The following is a 20,721-nucleotide window of genomic DNA, read 5'->3' on the forward strand; positions in this document are numbered from 1 at the left end:
CATGAATAAATGATGAAAGTGAACAGGAGCTGCCATAACACTAAAAACTGCAAATCTGCAAAAACTTTTTCACTGCCAGAGACTTTGGTAGCACAGCTGAGTATGCTACCACATCTATTACAGTTGCTAAAACACAGATATATGCAGTATCAGAAATGCACATTGGTGATGTGCAACTTTTGAAACTCTTCTTAAATTTTATTTACTATATCTTTTCATCAGTGTGGCCCTGCAGGTTAGAAGTCAAGGTCAGTGGGCATCAATCACTTTTCTTAGCTTTCCACTTTTCTCTCACCACCTCCCCCACCGCAAGGAGAATGTTTGACCACCAGATAGCAGCAAGACAGATGGTGGTCTGGATGTGATGGGGATATGTGATGAGCTCTCTGCCACATAAAGTCTAGTTGACATCATGCTGTACAGTCAGTCTGTTAACATTTCCCAAGAGCTCCTCAGTCCAGCATCAAAGACCTAAATGTTCTCTACATGGCTCTACACTTCATCAATGGCATGTAGCCAATTACAAGCTCTAATTGTGTTGACAGGTGTGAGCTGATCTCTTGAAGGGGAACGCTGTTAATCAAAATCAATGAAAAAAGTCTAATAGTTTTGCTGTTCCGATCGTACACCGGACATCAGATCGGACATCATCTTGTGACCCCAAACAGTAAAAAATAGTTTTCATGTATAATATAAACAAAAATGTATTTAAATAAATTGCACATATTATTAATATTACAGTGCACTTGTGCGTTGTACAGCATAGCATTTTCACCCCTTGTCCCGCACATCGCATATTGAGAAATATTTTATTCTAATTGTCATATTAAGAAAACGCGCATATGTTAATTTGCCTTTTTAAGAAAGCTTTTTTATTTATTATTTTTGTGCCATAGTTTTACCTATATTTAACAGTGCCTCGTCAAGTAGCAACATACTTCACACAAATACAACAGTAATTTTTTTAATCCTATCCAATGGTGGTAAAGAAAAGAGCAAATACGGTCACTAAGAGGCTTTGGCGGCTGTCAATCAAAATGTCAAGCAGGTGATTCCCTGTTGTGTTCCCTGTCAGAAAACAATCTTGCCCACGTTCAAATAATTCAGAAAAGTAAAAGCTATTTTACAAGGCATCATAATGGAGAAAATGATCTTTTAGTAAATAACTTGGGCTGGGACATATACTGTACCTGGTTGAATGTCTGGTTGGCAACATTGCTCAGCGTTACGAAAACACGTCATAAATACAATCTTTTGATGCTTTAAAGAACGCAAACACAAATGCGCACTTACCAAATCTGTTTCGGCAATATCCTAATTTCACAGTTTTAACTGAAGGTGCGTGAAAAATGTAGGTGTGGTGTAAGAGAATGAGAAAAAAGTCTCAATTTCATAAGTCTCGAGCTGAATGTGTGAGAGTTGGCAGCCCTGCATCAGTATTTACATAGCATAACAGTAGTAAATGTACTGTCCCTCAAAATCACATCTACTGTCCCACAACAGATCTATTGCCAGGTGTTCACCCTAAGCAGAACACGGACTCAGTTATTAGAATAAGCTTTGGGGACATTGGACTGATGGTACTTTGTGGGGGTAAAGGGGGAGGAGTGACATATGGGATTAATTATGTGTTCCCAGACCCACTCATCCTCAACCCAAATCTTTTATAACCAAACAAAACTTTACTTTCTCTCCCTATCTCTAAAATGTACCTGAAACATTGAGTGTATGTATATATATATATATATATATATATATATATATATATATATATAATTTCAGCTTAGCCCAGTATTTTATATCCATGTGCTTATTTATTTGGTAGTCGTGTAGTCACATGCCAGTTTCCTGGTCACCCTGTCTGAGTTCATTATAATGACTGTCTGGATGTACATGATCTAATACTTGAACTCTGTATGAGGGTTGGTCCTTCAGTGACTGAACAGTATCAGCACTAGTAAATAATGAAGTGTGTTTTCCTAGAAAAACAGCAAGTTGAAACAACAGAGGATGAATAAATGAAAGGAAATCTGATATCAGGTTCAAACACAGCACTGCACTAACACTTCATTAGTTTTGTAGGGCATTGAAAGCCTCCCATTCTCTGTGGATTTTGCGTGTTTAATTAACGTGTGCTTCCTTTTAATGTTTACGCACATGAAGTCATTGTGCACATCAGGAGCAGTTTAAAGCGATTCCATTTATTGTTGCTCTCTCTCTCTCTCTCTCTCTCTCTCTCTCTCTCTCTCTGTCTGTCTATCATATTTAACAAGTAAAAATGACAGTGAGCGATTTGCTTTAAACAGTGTCATTGTTACAGCTTTGGCTGGAATGAGAATGATAATGAAATACAGGTTCTGGGATATTTGCTATTTTAAATCATGAAACGGAATTATTCAGATTGCCATTTTATTATGATAATTACATGGATTCACATGCATTTATGTAGTAAGGAGAATACTGATGTTTTAACTATATAATGAACAATGGAGAAAGTTAGTCCAGAGTTTTAAATACACTTTATAGTGTACTTTGATAGATAATTAAGAAAATATTTTCTCATTCTATCCACTGTTCACAAATCAGTTTAGCAAGTGCAGATGTTGGTGAGGAATGAAATGAGGGTGAATAGTAGGGTAGGGATTTGAATAATAATGTGTGTCTATCCATGTATTTACACTAATAAACGGGACTGGACAGACAGCTGAAAGGGATTTATGGCTATAAATTGACAAACAGTTTCAAATGCGCAAGCCGGGTGAGATTATAATTTATCAAAGATTGTATATAGAAATAAATTACAATTTTAACACTGCATGCAATTTACAGATTTCTTATAAGGACTGTAGACTGTCTATGACCTCTTTCCAAAAAATCCCATATGAGGCATCGTAGTTTTCCTAGCAAAGGTTTTGCTGTGAGATATTTTAATAATGTGCAGTTTGACTCATGTAATGCATTTTCAAATATGGTTTTATGAGGGGGAAAAAGGAGATTAGATTTATAATGTATTATAATCACTTGCCTTGGAGATGTTTGGTGAATTTTCAAAATGAATAGGGCATTCCAGAGTACCTTTTATTGTAAGTTACTATGGCAACAAAATGCTGTGCTTCCTCATAAATCTTTAGACATTATACAGCTCTCCCCCAAACCCTCATCCTTGTGTTTATTGGGTGAATCATTTTTGTCTGTGAGCACTCGTGTATGTGTATCTGTGACTTAGAAGAGAGAAAATCTACTGGATTTTCCATGCTACAGATACAGCAGCATAGACATGTGGTGGCACAACCCACTTTTCATAGCCCCTTCTAACAGGACGTATATGTTCTCACAGATGCATTAACAACAGCGGCAGAGTTCCAGCTTGTTGTCATCCAAACGCACGAGTCAGCAAATCTGTAAACAAAGTTGAACATTTATTCCACAAAGCAAAAACAAAGTAATCCAAGCATAATACATCTTGAGCTTATACCAATTTAGTTAGGTCACGGCTCCACTTCCAGATTTTTCAATCACAAAGTAGGGTTTGTAGCTGCCAGTGGATTACAGAACTAAACATAAAGGGAAAGTTTGGCCAAATTTTTTTATTCTGCCATAATTTTCTCACCTCCTTCTTCTTTTGGGAAGATTTATTCTGATAATGCATTGTTTGCTCTTTTTTCATGCAGTTATATGATAGTGTATTGTGAGGACCAGACTGACATTTAAGTCATTATTCACCGAAAATCTTTGATTAAATTCTTGAGGTTCTTTTTAATGAACTGGTTAAAATCTTTCACAAATCATTGATTTAATCATTTCTGAATTTCTATGAATTAATAATTTTAAAAATTGAATCATATGGACCACGTTTTGTTTGGTTAGATTTTGGAGCCTGAACAGCCCCAGTCCTCATTTGTGTTGTGCGGCCATGATATATTTATCAAAAATATATCTTCTTATTTTCTGAAGATGAAAGTCAGGCATGTTTGGAACAACATGAGGGTGAGTAAAGGTGAACTACACCTTTAAAAATTGTCATTTATAGAGTGAAATTATTAATTTTGTACTGCTTTATGAACAAAGTAGGCATATGAACATTAGAAATTTGAAATGTAAAAAAAAAAAAAAAAAAAATTAAATATCATTTGCAAGAAGCATTAAAAAAAATGTGCATGCATGTGAATTCAGTCACTTTCAGAAATTGCAAAGAAACTTAGACACAACATCCTGCGTCAGTCAATGCAGTGAAAACAGAAATGACACTTTTGTGTCACACGGTTCTTAAGAAATTATAAATTCACTATTTTGTCAGAGAAGATGAGGTGTGACTAACATACTTGTACTCTTTTGTGCATTTTTTTTTTTTTTTGGTGTTTATTGTATTTTAAACACTGGGTTCTACAAACCCTTCTTTGATGCTCTGCAAATTACATATGTTTAAATTTGAGAAATCTCTCTTGAAAGATCATATTGTCGTATTCTACATGAAGACAATTATCACATTTCATCTAATTTACCCCTACGTTTAGTAATCATGTAATCGTGCATCTATGTAATCGTGCACTCTCTTCTTCTTTGTTTCCCATTATCCCGTTTCCTTTTTTTAAGTTGAAGCTAATGTATCTGAGCTCAGGTGGAACACAAACAGATTAAGAGACATTTAATTCACATGAGTACAGTCTCTTGTGCTCTCTTTACCTGTCCCGTGCACCTCCCCTGTACTTTTTTCCTCTGTCTCCCTGGACACACTGAAGAGTAATGGGAACGCACACTCCATTTGTTTCATAGCTGTGAGCTTATCCTGATTACTCAGAATAGATATCCCAAAATGCCATGTGCAGGTCGAGTGTGTCCAGTCCCTCTGTAGGGATCTTTCATAACATCAAATTTGGCTTCAGTGTGAGAGCAAATTAACTGAGGGTGAAGAAATTAAAAAAGGCTGCTGTTTTGCTCTAACTATTTTTTTTAGGATCCACATTACCACATTAGGATCAGATTGATTCCAAAATGTGTCCTCCTGTACAAATATAGCATCTTGAACCTTAAAAGTAATGTTAAATCAATGTTTTAGGCAATAAATAACTGAATAACAGCATCAGTGATTAAATTAAACTAGAACTGTTGATATATTCATTAATTCATTGTCAGTAATGTGCAAATAATGTTATTCACACTAACCAATTTACTTCATTTTTAAGACAATAAAGAGTATGTATTACAGTTAATTAGCATGACAAATACACTACCATTCAAAAGTTTGGGGTCGGTAAGATATTTTTAATAGTTTTAAAAGAAGTCTTACCAAGGCAACATATGTTTGATCAAAAAATACAGTAAAAACAGTGATAATGTACAGTATTATTTTAAATTATAATATCTATATTATATTTAATATATTTTATAAGATGGTTAATTTATTTAATTTTCATCAGCCATTACGCCATACTTCAGTGGCACTTGATTGTTTATTAAGCATTGTAATATGCTGATTTGGTGCGAAACATAATATTAATGCTAAAAACTGCTGCACTGTTTATATTTTAGTGGAAACCATGATACTTTGTTACAGTATTATTTAATGAATATAAAGTTAAAAATAACTATATGTATTGGAAAGATATATATATATATTTTATATATTTTATTATATATATTTTATATGATATATAAAAGTATCATTCTCGTAAAAAAAGAAATAAAAAAATTATTACACACCCCAAACTTTAGAACAGTATGTGTGTGTGTGTGTGTGTGTGTGTGTGTGTGTGTGTGTGTGTGTGTGTGTGTGTGCATTAACATTTACACTTTTGAACCAATGAACATGTTTGACAGTGTTGTCATCTAATCTACATCTTTACAACTGGAGGGGAATCCCATAACTAAAACCACTTCACCTTATCAGTTGAAAGAATGTATAACATTTAGATAACACGTAATTTCCCTGCGTCTGGCCACCCTTTCCATCATCTACAGGTCAATGGTGTCAATGGATGATTGTTTCCTTGGGTTTTTTGACCTGTTGAAACTTGCAGTTTAGCTCTTCTTTCCAAACACCATGTCAGGAGTAGTGTTGTGCTGAAAGACACATTTCTTCCCGGGCCTGTAAACGTTCCATCACCATACTCCACATTTCAAACACTTTACGCATCTGCTCAGCATCAGCAGCCATAGCTCAGCATGCTGCATCAGCTAACCAAGAAGCTTTCAACAAAAGATGCACTGCAGGCGCGCCCTTGTACAGCTCCAATCTTCACAACTCCAGAGAGGGGGAAAAAGACACTGGATAAAGAAAGGCTAGTAAATTACCCAAATTTTGGCATTAAACACCAAATGTTGTATCCAGTAATTCCTAATATATATTCAGTAGATGTATTGAATGTTACAACAACTTATAAGAGAGATTAGAATGGGGCTGTTCGATTCAATATGTTCTTAAAATGTCACACAGGCACAGTTTGGGCTCATGGGATGTAAACGGAAACAGGTGGTCTCTGTTTTTCTGCAGGGTATTTGCACATTGTACTCACATATCTGCCAATAAGCACAAATCAAAAGAGACCATTTCTCCCTAGTCCTCTATTTCATAATATAACTTTAACAAACAAATCCTGAATCATGAAAAACTAAATTGTTTGTAACAAGCAGAGTGGAATGATTAAGCCTTAAGATAAATTATGGGTTTTAAAATAACCACAGCAGAGCTGCAGCCTGCCAAATGGATTTTGCAAGTGTACCAGAAGATTTTCAGGTTTAAATTTCTCTAATTAAGAGCACAAAGAAAAACTGAGATTTTCTTTGACACACAGCTTACATCAAGACAGATAGAGATGTGAAGCATGAAGGCCGAGTGTATGACCTTTGACCTGTAATGGCAGAGCGCATCATTCATGAGCAAGTTTAAACTAAGAGCATCACACTGATGCTTACCAGATAGTTTCCTCATCATTCCACACACCAAAATAAAGCCATCAATTACAGCACAATAACATATATATATATATATATATATATATATATATATATATATATATATATATATATATATATATATATATATTTATATATATATATATATATATATATATATATATAAAGAGCCTAGCACTGTACAGACCTGGGCAGGACATGCAAACACACATCTCAGAGCAACGGTTAAACACCTGTTATGAAGGCAGCTCCAGTAGTCATTAACCTGGCACTCACTTTTCTCCCAATAACTCAAAGAGCATCAGCCAGCTGTTATGAGTATATAAAACAAGTAACACATTATTTATGTTTTATTTATGTTTTATTGTTTCTTTCCCCGAGGTCCACCTATAATGTTATACGTTTGTTTTCCCATCCCATAGGCGTGATGTTTTTTTATACTGTACAAACTGTATATTCTATGGCCCTACACCAACCCTACACCTAACCCTAACCCTCACAGGAAACTTTGTGCATTTTTACTTTCTAAAAAAAAAAACTCTTTCTAATATTCTGTATGGTTTATAAGCTTTTTGATAAATGGGGACATGGGTTATGTCCTCATAAGTCACCATCTCCTTGTATTAACTGTGTCATACCATGTCATTATACAGAGTTGTGACATGTTATGTCACAAAAACAAGAGCACACACACACACACACACACACACACACACACACACACACACACACACACACACATACACACACACACACACACACATAGACAAACAGTGAACATACACCCGGAGCAGTGGGCAACCATTTTGACTGAAATGCCCAGGGAGCAGTTGGGGGTTTGTCGCTTTGTTCAAGGGTCTCTGGCCGCTGCACATTCACTCCCCCCACCTACAACCCCTGACGGTACTGAGACTCACACCCTCAAACTTTTTCCTCAAGAATTCATCGATTTTTGCTTCTATCCTGAAAAGTGCTCCAGTCCCTGCTTCAGAGAAACACACCATAACAAGATATTACCACTTCAATGCTTTATTGTAAGGAATTATGTTATTCGGATGGCGAGCTGTATTGAATTTTCGCCTGTATAATTTGGTGTCGAATTCAATTTTAGTTTAATCTGCCTCAGAATCTTTAAGGAGCATTTTGGAAAAACCCAGCTGTGACTGCATATGACCTTTCTTGAGGAGTGGCTTTTCTTGCAATCCTCCCATACAAGCCACATTTGTGGAGAATTTGTGATATTGTTGTCGCATGCACACAATATCCACGCTTTGTAATAAATTACTGCATCTGCTTCATTGTTGCTGTACGCCTCTTGGTAGCCTCTCTGACCAGTTTCCTCCTGACTCTGTCATCCAGTTTGGAGCGACATCTTAATTCAGGGAGGGGTTTTTGTATCTTTTACCAAATACCTTCCACTTCGTAATAATATGTACTTCACTGCGCTTCTATGTATTGATAAAGCCTTAGAAATGATTTGTACCTTTCCACAACTTCCCCCAGAAATCCTCTGACAATGTCTTACCACCCATAGTTGGTTGTTTGCTTCAGCTGAGCTACCAAGGACTGAAATGTTGTATTGTTGAGATAATCAAAATCACCACTGCTGATCACAGTCGAAAGTCAAATGGCTTTGATTGCCACTGAGAAGGTGATTAGCTGATAGAGTATTACACCTGATAGAGTTTAAGGAGGGGGGCGATCCATTTTTTGGGGGGTTTATTTTCTATATCCACTGTATATATTTTACTGACCCCAAACTTTTAAATGGTAATGTATATATATTGTTAAACGTGAACTCTGACAGTCCTAAAAATAGATTCTGCAAAATCTCTTTTTTTGCAGATCCTTTAGTTCCCCCTTTATATCTCCAGATCCCAGTTTGACCACAGTCCAAGTCTATAAACAACCTTTGTCGGCCCACTGGGGAAGACAATTTGAATTGTGAAAGTTAGCATGTTTACTGCATATCCAATGTACATGCTCAAGTTATGATTTTCCACAGCTCTCACTGGCATTATTAATAAACCATCCCCTGTAGTTGAAAATTGGCTAATTAGTCAAATGAGGTGTTGTAGAACACAGCTGGAACAAAAACCCATAGGACATCAAACCCCTGATGAGATGAGCACCCATGTTCCAAGTCATCAGTGGTGCTCTGGCATCAATTATTGCTGAAAGCTCTGTGAATGGCTCACATGGCAATGTGTTGGCATCTTCAGCCAGTTGGAAAGGGAGTTGGGTGACACGTTAAGTTCTGCCTAATAATTCTGCTCTCCAAACGGAGTGGATTAATCGACTTGTTCTTTGATGAACAGAAATCTTTGAACGTGTCCTGCGGTATGTTCATTTAGCGGCGCACTACCAGACTATTGATCAGTCAATTTCTCACATTCTGGCTCAAAGTGATTGCTGAACTAGACGTTTCTTCCATCACGCAGTCTATTACAGCAGGTCAGGGCTCAGCACTAATGCAAAATCACCAGACTGAAGTTCGTCCTGTCAGACAAGCTCATACTAAACTCATAACTTATACTAAAATATCTAATCTCCTCCCTCTTCTCTATCAAAGGACAATTGACAGTCCTTTTTCCTAAGGGAAAATACTGGTTTCTTTTGATTAAAAAACCCACTATCTTTCTGATACAAAGTCTAAACTGATAGGTGATCTGATGAGTAGAAACATACAGAATTAGCATTTACATATTTCCACAGCACTGAAATTACCATAATTCCCAGAGTTCTACCATTGTGTGTGCGTGTGTTTGAGATATTTTGGTTTATTTGATTATGCTTAGCAAGAGTGTGGTAATCTCAGCTTCATTTAACATATTTTACCATGTTTAAATCGATTTCAACCAAATATTCAGCAGGAAAAAAAAATGCTTTATATAATGCTTTATATTTAATTTATTAAATATTCCATCTGGGCTGGCTGATAAGTGATGCCATAGCCAACGGCTCTTCAACAGAACTCTGCAAGACATTGTGTTTATTTAGTTTTCTAACTTCTCAAGTGTCCATTTAGCTGGTTCTTGAAGTAGCAGGCAAAAACAAAGGGTGCCCTGACTCAATCTGAGCTATGAGCAGTGATCCCTGGCATGTTTTCCCCTCTTAAAACTACTTTCTTTCAACCATAACCAGAGCAGAGCAGTCAGCCTTGTGCTGTATAGTTGGATCTCATTGTCTGTTGTGGTTTGATTCTGTATGCATGGCCTCTTATAAGAGATGCATGTGGCCAGAAAAAAAGGCTTTATTTAAAAAAGGCTTTATGACTTGCTTGCCTTTGTGATTCATTGGGCAGCAAACCGTACTAGCTAATAGATGAATAATTATGAAAGTGGGCATGGAGGCTCAGAAAGCCAAAGCATGAATCAATCGATCAATCAATCAATCAATCAATCAATCAATCAATCACTCAATCATTTTGCCCAATACATATGATAATTTAAATCTGTTAATTCTAAGTGTATTTCTGCCACAGCAATTCTATTCAAAAATATTTATCATGATTGAGAAGTTCATGGAAAAGTCATGCAAGTGTATTTGCCATAAAGTGTTATAAGACTGTTTGGTATTTTACAGCACTTAATATTATAAATTTGTTCACTTCCTCATTTATTATTAATTATTAAAAAGGGTAAAAGGAAGTATTGCGATTCAGTTTTTCCTCAAGACTGTTAATTCTTTATTTACGGCAGTCTGGGTTTCATCCTTTACACTCACACTGAAAGATTTCATCATCACATCTTCCACGGCTATTGATTCCCCCCTCCATTTATTATGAATGTCTTCTGTTTCTTTTTTTCCTGCTCTGCCCCTTCGCCATCTCTTTATCTCTTTCATGTCTAGTCCGAGCTGGTTGAGTGATGGATGTAGTCATTCTCATTGTGCTGTGGTTTTTAGTCCTGTAGATAACCCACCAGTGTGTCCTGACTGACCTCCATAGTAATGGGTATTAATGAGAGGTCATAAAGCATATCTGGTCTGACCACAGAAAAGTATGCTGGCAGAAGCCTGACAAACCCAGACGGGCCGCTGTTTCTGAGTTACATCCTCTCACTTCCCATGTAGCTCCATTAATTATGTGCCATGTGTTCATGGAGATGATGAGGAGAATGCTATGGAAAATTGCAAAGCAGTAGAGCCCTGCATTTCAGCCCGGGCCCGACGAGCCCGACTTTTTTTCCATCCCTTGGGCTGGGCTTCGAGCCAATTTTCATGTCATAGTTCAGACGCGGGCCTGGCCTCAGGCCTGTTTTAGTCTTCTCCGTATTTTAGACGTCCATCAATTAGTGATGAAAAAAAAAATGTTTGCGCTGCTGGAAACAACATGCTACCTCAACTTTCAAGAGCGGTTCGAAAGTGTTTAGTGTCCCGCAGCGGCAGCATGTATGGTGCGTGCCATCGGTGCAGCTGAACAGTTCTGCTTTCAAATGCACACAATAGGCTTAAGCTTGCCGCAAAGCACCGGAAAAAGTAATTACCATAAATGTGACAGGGAGAAATAGTAAGTGATATTTTAATTATTTATTAATAAACTCGTTTTTTTCTGAGTCAGTGTCCGAAGGATGCAGTTACAGAGCCAGACTCGTCATCTCCACTTTTGATGCACCTTTAGAGATAAGTGCATCTTTATGGATTATGATTATAATTAAAGAATTTTGTTTTTGATTTGTTTTATTCCGTTAAGTAGTAATTTAAAGCGTCTCGAGCCAGGGCCAGGGCCGGGCTAGGGCCTAAATCTGAGGCCCGTGCAGGGCTCTACAAAGCGGTTATTGTCAAGATAAGCATGAGCGTGAAGTTATCTTGGACAATCTTCTTGTCTTGTCACTATACAAACTTGATAGTATATGATTCTAATTCAACTGTAATTAATTGGCACACATTCTCAAATGTCACATTCTCTGTTGCTTCTACAAACTTCCATCAGCTGATCACAATCGAAAAAAAAAAAAAATCAGTTTATGCTTGGATAACACATTTGAATGATTATATGCACCAAGACTAGTGTTTCTAGTTTTGCAAGACAAAAAATGCTGTGGTACCTGTGCATGGTAATGGTTTTGTGGCTTAAAACATGTCCATTTCTAATCCAGCTAATCAAAGAGTGTTTTCAACAAACCAGCCTTGCTGTGCTCTATGAAGCACTCAGACAATGTGATTAAAATGTTGGCTTAATGTTGAGGAAGTGCACACTGTTGTTTCCAAATAATTACAGGGGAAGTTATCTGGCAGTTATTGGCTCTGAAACCCCTGCGACATCATTAAGGATACTCACATTAGGTAATAATGACCTCATTGGCTGGTTCCTTATCCTCCCAACTAGTGGAAGCGAGCAGTTTGGGAATCATCAGAATCAGGATGTTGTGCATGTCTGCATTGTTTTCAGTTTCCTCCCTCCCTCCATTTCTGTTATACAGTACTTGGGATTTTTAAGTCAAAGACAAGATATTCAAACTCCTGCAACTGTGACATTGAATGAAACACCGGTAGTTTTTAGCATTCAAAGAAGCAACAAAATGCAGGAGAGAGGAACCCACTGGTGTGTTTGGTGTGAAAAAATATATTTGCAGCAGTGCTGTTTCTTTAAGAGCAGAGAGACAGATTCTCCAGAGACCACACATCTCCATCAATTAGATAGGAAAAGCGCTCCTTTTCTTCTTTCTTCCTTTTTCTATAGATATTTTATTGAATTTATGGAAAATATGATAAGCCAATCATTATTAAAGTAATTAATAACAAATGTTCTGTTTGATATTTCTCTACCAGTTTCTCCATCATTCTCTGTATATTTGTCTCCTTGTCTCTGCCAAGCCCCACTGTTTTTGCTGCGTGATCCTCAACTTTCCCTGCCAGAAATGGGAGAGCAGTAGTCATCCATCTTCTGGGCATACTTTGGCACAGTGGATGTTAAATTAAAAACATATAGCTTAGAGAACTGGGTCATATGCACTTTAAGTGTTGAAGACAGTGCTTAGAAAATAAGCATCATCAATCAAGACTGAGAGTCTGCAATGCTCTGTGAATTCAGTATCACTCCAGCCCAATTATGAAGGTAGATAGACTGGAGATAATGATTGTTTTTCAGCAAAATGAAAACTTTTAAACTGTAGCCAGGAACTGTGTAGATTAAACGTCTGCTATTAAGTCGCATTATGTAAATCACTTACGGTTATAAGTTTGTGTAGATGTGTTCATTTACCTGTTCTGTGACAATTCAGCTGAAATACTATTCTTATCTTTCTCATTAACATTCTAGGTATTATTTTATTAACTTTTTTTTTTTTTTTTTTTTTAGTTATATGCAGCCATCTCTTGAGAGTTTATATATCAAAACAAAGTCCCGCTTTGAGAACTCTTTATTTCAGGTGTCTGAAAATACCTTTAGATGTATAAATCCCTGTCGTAACCTCTTAAATAAATAAAAGTGGTAGGTTTCAGCATTTAGAACAGCCTGTTCATTTCCACCACACAGTTCCTCTGATTGGCAGCTGACATTCTGAGCGATGACGAGGATGCCAAAGAGAAATATCATATCACTGAGATAATAATAGACTAAGGACTCTTGAAGCTGTGGAGAGAACAAGCAAGATTATATTCTCTGATGACTTTTGCACTGCTGAACACACAGCGCACGCAACTACTTGTGTCTTATATAGTTATTTAAAGTGGTGGGACACGGATTTATATATAGTATGTATAATTATCATCACATATAAAACGGACATTACAATAACACAAGAGACAATTTCTTTTTTATTTTGTTTAATTTGCAAATATACGATTTTGGCAAAGAAAGTAGGGTTGCGTAGAAATGCATATTTTTTTTTTTTATAATCAACTAGTCAGTGGGTTGTCTGAACGGGTAGTTGACTAGACTGTTTTAGCCCTAGATAATTAGGCTGATTTAGGGTCGTCCACACAGCAAATGCATGTGTTAATTAATTAATGAACAGCTAGATGGTCCACATTCAAATGTAACCAAATTATTGAGGTCCAGAGATGTGTTTTTAAAGTTGACATAAATATATAAATAAAGTCGAACCTAACTATTTTTTAAATGCATTTGCATCTGTCTCACTTAAAATGTCAATCTGAAATATATGTCTCTATTTATGTTAATTGCAGCTATTTTTAACTTGACACAATGCAATGGCCAAGTCTCTCACAGTTGGCCGTCTCATAGCATGCTAAGAAGTTGACAATAAAAACACTGACTCTAATGCAACAACTAGACAAACTAGTCAAATTATTGAGTTGGTAGATCAGCCATCCTGGTCAATCACTAGAAAGCAGATTTCTTAAAAAAAAAAATTGATCTGATTTGTATTCATACTGCAATTCGATATGTTAAGAGGTGTTAGTATGTGTGAGATGAAGTGAGAAAGCATGCTAAAGGGTTTAAACCCTTTAAAACATACCGTTTCTTGCATCTCACAGCCACATTTTGCTTTCTCATTGCAAAGCCCTGGGATCTAATTTCTGTATTTTTGTTAGTGAATGCAAGCAGAGAGAAATATCACAGTACTTGTATGATTTAGAAGTGCAGCAGACACAGCTGACTGCCAGTTTAGATAGCCGCACTGATATTCCACTCCCACTGGGTTTCCGCATTAGCTCAGAACGATCTCTTACTCTTCAGGTCTTTCATGAGCAGTTCAGTCAGTGGGTGCCTTTTGAACGTGACTGCCGTTAAAGTATTTTCCCTCCCATATTGTTCGCACTCTCTTAGAAAATTCACACACGAGTAGCACTGCCTGACGGGAGTGTGACCTCTGACTCATATAGTCAGTATGCGGTGTGATAAAGACTGCAGCGATGGCTGTGATGAATGACAAATATCATATGACTGGTGCTTTCCTATGCCTCACATGTCTCAATAGTAGTTTTAGCTGTCATTTTAAGGGTGCATGGTAAGCCATACCGTCCTCTGAGCTCCAAAGCAGATGGCCTCTATCAGTGCTGCCAGTCTTGATGTAACCCGTACGTCCCAATCAGAGCCAAGCACTACTGCTTTAGCCTGATTGCACTGCGAAAGTTTAGACTGCACTTTAAGCCTCTGGCAACAGATGCACTTTTTACCACCCCAGGTCATTCTGTCTCACAAGTTGATCGATTCCAAATGAAATAGAAAATTATTAAAAGTCATAAAAAGCAGTGGGGCTGGACCTGAAAAACTCTTATGTCACATGCTGGCTAATCTAACTTAGTAATGATGTTGTTTTAAGCCATGTTTATCAAGACTTGCAGTTTCTAAGCTAATGCAAACTGCATCTCCTGATTGGTTGAGCTGTAGATGGTCCATAGTCTCTGTCTGTTGACACTGTGGGAGCTTTTTAAGTTGAGGTCATTCAAATTGACAGAAAATATTACAATATTATTGAAATATAGAATATGTATTTTTACATTTAATTCATAAAATTATTCATTCATGTATTTTTCATATTAATATATATATATATATATATATATATATATATATATATATATATATATATATATATATATATATATATATATATATATTAAACTTTTAAAATTGTTTTAAAGTAAATAAGTTAACATTAGCATTCAAAAGTTTGGGGTCACAAATAAAGATAGTAATACTTTCAGTCTTCAAGCATGCATTAAATTGATATATATTATGCAGTACATCTGTTTTCATCATTAATAATACAAAATGTTTCTTGAGCACCAAATCAGCATATTAAAATAGTTTCTGAAGAAAACTGTTATTTTAAATGGTACAAATATTTCACAGTGTTTACATTTTAGTAAAAAAAATATTTCCAATGGCATATATTTGGACTTTACCAGTGCGGTCTTACATTGACCACACATTCTAAACACTTTACTCTTTAAACAATGATTACAAATTATTTGATTCTCTATATTCTTTCAGGTTTTTATGTGTACATGGTAAAGAGTTACTTGTTTTAACAATGATTCAGCAACATTTTGTTTGCATGCTCTATTTCATCACATCCAATCAAGGGGAAAAGATCACAGCTATATTTTCCGCTGCATTCATGCAATACAGCAGCAGGTGTAATGAGTCTCCCTAGTATAACTTCTCTGAAACGGATGTCTCTCACTGTGCTGGTACTCTGAGGCTAGGACGGTATATCTCTGTGACAGTCTAGGGAGGGGGGTTGTGCAAATTAATGCCTCACAGATCATGTTTGTGTACAGGGCCAGGATCAAACAGGCAGTCTGGGCCATGAATCCTCATCAGTCGAGGGTTCTAGCAGGATGGGGATACTAATGCTGGAGGGAGCATGTATGTGTGTGAGGGATGTTAACTTCTCAAGCAACCTCCCATTTTGGTAGGAGAGGAGGTATCTGACATAGCCAAAATAAAATAGTCACTGCTTATAGGTTCTGCAGGCTAATCACATAGCCAAGGCATCAAATGCTAGTTTACTCGGAATTATTCAAAGTAGCATATTTTCTGAGCCAACATCTCCTTGTAAACAACGGCTTCCTTACCAAACTCTCCATTACCCCAGGATTTAAACAGTCACTTCTGAAACTCAATGCATTCTTATGAAATCTCTTGGAGGAATGTCCTTTACCGAGAGCATGCCACCTTGATCAAATGAGTGAGGAGAGACAGCCAGAGAGCTTCAGGGATTCATTACAGAGGTCTTGAGTTATAGTTTCATTTGTCGTTATTACACTGGAGGATTGTTTGCGGAAGGAGAGAGTTTATTAAGAGCAGGGAACAGGAAAACATTTGGCTTTTCTGGTTCACTCATGGTCAACAAGGAAGGATGGCTCTCTCTGATTCCACCTGTACACATGGAGTGTTATGGTCCACAAAAATAGAGGTAATATACCTATACTGTACATAGTGTACAGTAAGTATAGAAAAGAATAATAATCTGCCTAAAATGAAGGCGGACACAGTTTGTGTTTTATCTAGTCATAGGCGGAATTCGCGGGGGGGTGGGGGGGTCCAGACCCCCCCATCTGAGGGTTGTCCCCCCCTAAAATATAATTGAAATATGTGTATTGTAAATAATATAATGTAATATAGTTAAACTAATTGTGTAAGTAGTAAAACAATAAAAATACAAACAGAGCTTCCTTTCCTCACGTCTTAGCTCCACCCCTTCAAAATGCAAGGGAAGGACGCAAGGAAAAGAGGCGAATATGGAGGAACTGAATCAAATTAAAATGATATATTCTCACTCAAAGCGTCGTCAATTAGTGATGACTCTACACCACTGGATTGAGCTTGCAAGTCAGGATTCTTGATCATTAGAGATAAATATTTATATTGCAACAGTTTCAAGCTTCACAAAAAAAAAAAACACATTTGTCTGTATTTTATATTTATTATTATTATTATTATTATTATTATTATTATTATTATTATTACCAGTTATTATTAATTGTTAATGTGTTGCATATTAACCCCTGCAGGCATCTGTATTAACCAATATAAGATGCATTAATTTTAAAAATTAAAACCAATAAGCCATTCAAATCAAGAGACGTAAATAAATATAATTACGACTGTGCTGAAAAGTAAACGTTATACATCAAAATTACAGTCACTATCAAAACATAACACACATAACTTCATGCTTAATAAAACTTCATGCTCGTGAAGCCTCCTCACTCCTCGATCCTCGCGGTGCAATTAGAGAATTGAGATGTCCCACAAGATGGCTGTGCTCGATCGGTTTCCGGATCAGAGGATGGATATTATTCAGAAACGATTTTGATCAGCCAGCATAGTCTAAACCTAGACATTCATGTTAATTTCAAAATCTGTCATTCAACATGAAATTGTGTCAGATGATTTTTTATATTTATTATACAGTTCTGGAAAATATTTTGGCAAAATTAGATTTTTTTCACTGTGGGCGGGGCTACTAAACAACACTATGAATAGAAACCAATCCATCAATAAAATGCCCTGTTATTTGTCACTCTTAGTAAATGGCGCTTCAGTTGTATTTGTGTAATTATATGCTTGTGTATTTATATTACATCAGATAAACAGCCAGTTACAGTGTGCATAAGGACTGCACAGGGCAAGGGGCTTTTTTTTTCTTTTTTTTTTTGTCAAAACCCCTTTAGAGCAAACTAATTACAGCTCGTTATCAAACACAATCCTTACCTTATATTATCAAACACTACATCCGTGTGACTGCAGGGAGAGATCAACCTGGACACAACAGTCTCTGTCAAAGTATTTGTTAATGCTTCCCATCCTTTTAGTCTTATTACAATCTTTTTTTGCTACAATTGTCTCTTCGTTTACTTTCTCTGCAGTCCATTGACTGAAAACAATCACCTGGAAGACAGATAGATGGAGAGAGAGAGAGAGAGAGAGAGAGAGAGAGAGAGAGAGAGATGAGGTTCTAATCATGTTGGTGTTTTAATCAAATCCTCGACCTCTCTGCTAATCGCTGGTGGCATTACAGTTCCAGATAAAGTATGTGTGCTGGCCTCCCTTCCTCGTTTCACTGTATATTTCCCATTAACCCTCAGGTGAGGCTTTTATTAGGATTTAATCAGGCCTGGAGTTTTTTTTTTTTTTTTTTTTGGCCTTTTTGTTAGATAGAACAGTATGGGAAAAAGGGAGGATTAAACCAATTTATCCGAATATGCCTGAGAATCAAACTCATGAGTCATCATGACTATGGTGTTGTTAGCACCATACATGTACTTTGCAGGATGATCTACTACAGGAAAACAAACCCATGTTATTATGTGAGCTCCAACTTGGTAAAGGGGTCATATGATGTGTTAAATTTTATTATATTTCAATAATATTGTCATTAAATTTTTCCTTTCTATTTGGAGTGTTACAAGCTCTTGGTGCATGAAGAAGATCTGTCTAAAGTCTCAAATCCAAAGAGATATTCTTTATAATTCTTTATAATTCTTGATATTCTTTATAATTTGCATTATACCAAATACACAAAATAATGTTCTTTTCAGCAATGTCATAGGACCCCTTTAAGAAAACACATTTTGACAACTGCATCATGACCCTAACTTAACTGTTTGTATATTTTATTTATTTTTCCATTTTAAAAAAAATAAATAAATCAAGGCAGAACTGATTTTTTTATAGATATTATCTGCTGCATTATAATAGTTTATTTATAATCATTAAAGTCTTAACTTACCCACAGTTGGATCATACTGGCTCAAGAAAAGAACAGCTGGATAACTAAGGTCCAAATAAAACATTAGAAGCAGATCTGTAAGCACACCACAGTTTGTTCCAATAGCATTCAAGGTCATTACTCAGACTGATTCTCCTGCTAACTGAAAATTAGAGCCAAAAGGGGAAATAGAAGACACTAATCAATCTGAGGCTGTAACAGAGATGAGACACAGAAGGGAAGGGGGTTCCTGCTCAACCTACCAGACCAGATGGCCAGTGTGTGTGAGATGAAGGAGCTCTGCAGCATCTCCTGTATGTGTGATGTTAGTGTTCGTGAAGCACATTTATGCATTATGGTTAACGAATAATGATCCTTGATTTTGAATAGATAGACCTTTGTTGTTACAAACAAATTTTATTTTAAATAAATGTATTTTTATTCATCAGAAAAACTTAAAGAGAAACACATATCTGTTTCAAAAAAAAAAGAAGAAAAAAAAGTAGATTTTTTATTTTTCCTTTATTTAACCAGGTGATGTCCCATTGAGATCAAATCTCTTTTACAAGGGAGCCCATCATACATTTATTCATTTATCAGACGCTTTTATCCAAAGCGACTTACAAATAAGGACAGTGGAAGCAATCAAAAACAACTAAAAGATCAATGATATATAAGTGCTATAACTATATATATATACTAATTTATTTCATCATAAAAAAAATTTATTTGAATGTTTTACATTCTAAAATAATATATATATATATATATATATATATATATATATATATATATATATACATACATATATATATATATATATATATATATATATATATATATATATATATATATATATATATATATATATATATATATATATATATTTGCAGCTCTAATCTAGACTATATAGAGATTAAAAAATTTGATTTAAAACCTTTGATTTGTTTTATGTTGTAATTATCTTTAAAATTTCCAGCCAACTGCAAGTAAATATGTTTTATTTATTCACCATAGTGACTTTTTACTTGTATCTGGTGCTCGATGAGTGTTAAGTAAGATACTTGTTATGTGGATTGTGTTTCTGTGTGTGTTCATGTGTCATGGTCAGTGTCTTCGGTGTGACATCTGGTACTAAGGGTATATGAAAGGTGAAGGACTTGGAAAGCTGTAGAGGATCGTTTCAACCTGAAGCCCTTTGTGCCAGACCACAGAATAGGTATTGTATTCTTGTCAGCCTCAGGGCATCAGATCAGAAGAGCACATTGCACACACTCACACACACACAATGTTTTTTGATGATGTCATCTGACAGTACTGCAACTCAGCAGAGATGGCTTTTTTTCTTGCATTGAGTGCCTGTGTGAATGTGTGTGTGTGTTTGTGTGTGTGTGTGTGTATGTGTGTGTACATGTCTGATGCTCTGACTGAGAACATCACACTGTTTATGAATAGGCAAAATTACATTCCACTTTTTTTCCACACATAGATAAGCACCCGCTCTCAGAGTCAGAGAGAGAGTCAGAAAGAGAGAGAGGGAGAGAGAGAGAGAGAGACTGAGACTTTTCTGTGCCAAAGAGCTTGAATGGGCAGATGTTGTCTGAGCAGATCTCAATGCGTGTACATGCTTCTGTATGTGTGTGTGTGTGTGTGTGTTGAACTACCATCCAGACAGCTA

General features: G+C 36.2%; 1 protein-coding gene and 1 long non-coding RNA gene across 2 annotated transcripts in view; one reads left to right on the forward strand and one right to left on the reverse strand.

Moving 5' to 3' along the window:
- Positions 1 to 20,721, forward strand: part of LOC128026281 (GDNF family receptor alpha-1-like) — a 72,712-nt gene that overhangs the window by 30,822 nt on the left and 21,169 nt on the right. The gene's annotated exons all lie outside the window — the stretch shown is intronic.
- On the reverse strand, positions 17,412 to 19,769 carry LOC128026296 (uncharacterized). The gene is made up of 2 exons (XR_008186391.1): positions 19,065 to 19,769; positions 17,412 to 18,223 (listed from the first exon to the last, which is right to left on the reverse strand). It is a non-coding gene; the product is annotated as an uncharacterized LOC128026296 (long non-coding RNA).

This window comes from Carassius gibelio, chromosome A13 (genome assembly GCF_023724105.1).
Source record: "Carassius gibelio isolate Cgi1373 ecotype wild population from Czech Republic chromosome A13, carGib1.2-hapl.c, whole genome shotgun sequence".
Taxonomy (NCBI): domain Eukaryota; kingdom Metazoa; phylum Chordata; class Actinopteri; order Cypriniformes; family Cyprinidae; genus Carassius; species Carassius gibelio.